General features: G+C 43.0%; 1 pseudogene; it reads left to right on the top strand.

The window, feature by feature from the left end:
• Positions 1 to 1,299: 1,299 nt before the first annotated feature.
• Positions 1,300 to 2,433, top strand: LOC113925579 (annotated as a pseudogene).
• Positions 2,434 to 4,031: the final 1,598 nt, after the last annotated feature.

Below are 4,031 nucleotides of genomic sequence, written 5' to 3'. Positions count from 1 at the left end.
TCAGACATTTATCTTGACAACTATATCACTGATAACCAAATAAATAATGAGGAGATGTTTCTCTCTATGGCAATATTGCTGCTAAGAAGCAAAGAAAAAAAATCATAGAAAAAAATACCATTTTTCAAACTCCTAATGAAATCCTTAATTTAGGCAATGATAACCAACAGACAATAGCATCATAATAACAAAGACTACTAGCTAATTGATACCCTTTGATGTAAGTACAAAAGCCACCTATGAAGCATTCTTACCAAAAACTTCTAACCTGAATCTGATTCTAGTTCCTATACTTGATGGATGGATGGAAGGAAGGAAGGAAGGAAGGAAGGAAGGAAGGAAGGAAGGAAGGAAGGAAGGAAGGAAGGAAGGAAGGAAAGAAGGAAGGAAGGAAGGATGGAAGAAAGAACGAGGAAGGAAGAAAGGAAGAAAAGATGGAGAGGGGAGGAGAGAGGGAGAAGATGACAAATGAATGGACTTGACAGTTGGTTAAGTACTTGTTATGTGCTCACTGACTACATAGCTAGAACTGGCTGCATTATCTATGTAGCAGGACTTTTGCTGTTGTATTTACATAATGTCCCTTTTTGATAATATTTTCTTATGCATGGAACTTTATTTTTATTAATGTATTATTTGTTTCAGGGGTACAGGTCTGTGATTCATCAGTCTTACACAATTCACAATGCTCACCCTAGTATGTACCCTCCTCAATGTCCATCACCCAGCCACCCCATCCCTCCCACCCCCCTCCACTCTGGAACTTTTAAAAGCACCTTTAAAGATTTTCACATGGTCTTATGTACAGTGTAGTGATTTTCTGAGAACTTCATTTTTAATTTGCAATATAACTTCAAAAACTATTTTCAAATGTTAATCCATAAACACATATAGATTTGCTCCAGTAAAAACAACAAAATAAAACAACAAAAATATCAACCAAATCAATAGTGGGAGTATAAGAAGGATAATGTTTGAGAATAAATAGTCATTGAACTGAATGAGGAAACATGAGCTTGGCCTTCAGAAATAATATATTTGTTATAAAGAAGAGGTTAGTGAATTGCAAAATTAATAACAAAAAGTAGGTCAAGCTCGGATGTTCAATATAGATAAAATACAGCTGATTTTAAAAATATTTTAAAATATTCTATTAACATTTTACAGAGAAGAGTTACAAATGATAATTTTATACTTTCATAAATTTTCACAAATGCAACCAGCACCCAGATTAAGAAACCAAAATTAATCAGCACTTAGAAGCCCTTTTCATGGGACTGACAAAAGGAAGAACCAAGAATGGAAATCAGGGAAAGAGGAAGGGAGAGTGGAAGGGAGAAGGGAAGTAACTTTGGGAGACCTGGGAGAAATCACCACTGTCCTGTCCCACCTGAGGTCTTTGAACAACTTCATGCCCCTGCGAGTAGAGGGAGGATCTGGACTAGATGTTTCCACCTCTGCTCAAGGCTCTCTGCAGATGCAGTACCAGCAGAGCATGCAGTTGTTCGATCAAGCAGAGCAGATCCCTTTGAAGTCTCAAGTCAACCGTGGTCATTTGGGTGGAGGGGGAAAGATGCAGGTGGAGCAGAGTCACAGGAGGACTCAAATGGAGGTAAATGGAGCCTAGGCACAGCCAGCAAGGAGCTGCAGCGGAAAAAAGACTGCCTGGCAGAAGCTGCCAAGACCGTCAGTGCCTCAAAGCAGAGGATTTCTGAACGCAGTACAGAGGATGCAGGTGAACTGCTTGGAGTCTGTGAAACAGGAGCTGAAGAAACAGCTGGATTTGCAACACACACATGGCAGGAAGCTAATCATAAGATTCAGGACCTCCAGGCCACTCAAGAAGTAAGGGCAGACCAGGAGCAGAAAATAAAGGACTTGGAGCAGAAGCTGCCCCTGCAGGAGTGGGATGATTATGAAGAACAGGAAGTGTGCGGAGGCTGCCCGAGTTGGAAAGGGAGCTGAAGCACCAGAGAGGGAAGAGAGCGCCCACATTCTGGAGATGCCTGAGACCCATGGGCTGCTAGAGGAAGAACTGGACGTGCTGCAGCAGAGGCTGGAGCATCAGGAGAAGATACAGGAATATCTGGTTGACCTGGAAATGGAGAAGGAGAGGCTGTTGGCAAAGCTGCAAAGCTGGGAGAGACTGGACCAGACCATGGGCTTGAACAGTAGGAACCCCTCTCCCACCCCCACCCCCCACCCTCAAGAACTTTCCAGGTTTGTGGTTGAGCTATAGCTGAGGGAGCTAGCCCTGAAGGACAGGGAAAGCTCCATCACCAGCAGCGCCCAGGGACAGGATGTCAGGCAACAACTCAGAAGGAGGACCACCAGATCAGCTACGGATCTAGTCTGCTACTGGGAGAGAGGGAGAAGCGGGAGACCCACTAGGCGCTGGCCTTGCAGAACCGGCTCCACTGCAGACGAAGGTGAGGAAATGGAGGCCCAGAGGGGGTGATGTGCCCAGAGCCCACAGTAGGTAAGTAAAAAGCAGTATGTCCCTTACCCTGATCCTGTGCTGCCTCCCTTCCGGGAGCACCGGGGTCTGTCTTGGTTCCCTTCCACCTTCCTGCCGGAACTTGTGTGGTGCCCTGCGTGTGGAGACAGGCTCCTGAAATAAGCAGCTAGGCTGCCACCCCCTTCTGGCTTCCCTGGCGTGTTTGAGCACATCAAAAGTGCTTGCAGCAAGATAGCCCATACAGATGTGTCTCATTGTGATGCTCTGACTTAAAATTAGCAACTTGGGAAGCGGTGTTGATTGCCTCTGCACCCCTCCCCCCAACAATGAAAGAAGAATTGCAACAGCTCTCAGTGGCAGAGGGCAGGAAGGTGAGTGGTGGTGGGAGCAGGTTCCCAGGATGGGCACAGGGCTGACAACCTAGTCCCCTTTTCTTAGAGTCACGCCCACTTCCTTCTTCAGGTCTTTGGAGTTGCCTGTGCTTGGTGCAGGGGTGTCGGGACTCAAGCAGCACAGATGCCCCTCAGATGTACTCTAAGTTAGTTCTTGCTACTCCTCCTGTTCCAGAAGGCCCATACCCCCTCTTCTCCAGAGAACCTCATGCAGGCTGGCCATTGCTTTCTGTTCTGTCACCTTCTTTGTGTCACAGGCAGGAAGCTGGGGCTGCATGGGCCACACTGGGCTGTTGTCAGACCTTTCCAGCTATTTTCTCAAGACTTGATTGAGAATGCCAATTGACATATGTATGCCGATATGTGCATATTCGTTCTAAAAGCATATAAGCATAATGTGACCCATGGGCAATAATTAAATATTAAAATAATTAAATAGCAAGTACATTTATTTTGAAAGTGTTTTAAAAAATAAAATTACTTATAAAATGTTTTAAAAATGTTTTCATTTTTAATTGAGATATAATTGACATAGTATTAGTTTCAGATGTATAATATAATGATTCAATACGTGTATATATTGTCAGATGATTACCGCAGTAAGTCTGGTTCACATCATTTACCACACATATTTATAATTTTTTTCTTTTGATGATGAGACCTTTTAATATCTACTCTCTTGGCAACTTCCAAATACACAATACAGTAATACTAACTGTGGTTACCATGCTTGCTATACATTACACCCCCAAAAGCTTATTTATTTTATAATTAGACATTTGTACCTTTTGATAGCTTTCATCCATTATTGAGGATTTTTGCACCTATGTTCATCAGGAGTATCTTTTCTTTTCTTACCGTGTCCCTGTCTGGTTTTGGTATTAGGGTAATGCTGGCCTTTTAAAATGAGTTTGGAAGTGTTTCCCCCTCTTCTGTTTTTTTGGAGTTTGAGAAGGACTGGCATTAATTCTTCATTGAATGTTTGGTAGATTTCATCAGTGCAGTCATTTGGCTGTGGACTTTTGTTGAGAAGCTTGATTACTGATTCAGTCTCATTACTAGTAATCATTCTGTTCAGATTTTCTATTACTTCATGATTCAGTTTTGGTAAATTGTATATTTCTAGGATGTGTACACTTCTAGGTTGTCAGCATCCCAAAGGTTGAAAACCACTAGGGGGA

Source organism: Zalophus californianus, chromosome 2 (genome assembly GCF_009762305.2).
Source record: "Zalophus californianus isolate mZalCal1 chromosome 2, mZalCal1.pri.v2, whole genome shotgun sequence".
Taxonomy (NCBI): Eukaryota; Metazoa; Chordata; class Mammalia; order Carnivora; family Otariidae; genus Zalophus; species Zalophus californianus.
Note: the sequence above shows the minus strand (reverse complement) of the source record. Positions and strands in the feature narration are given on the sequence as shown.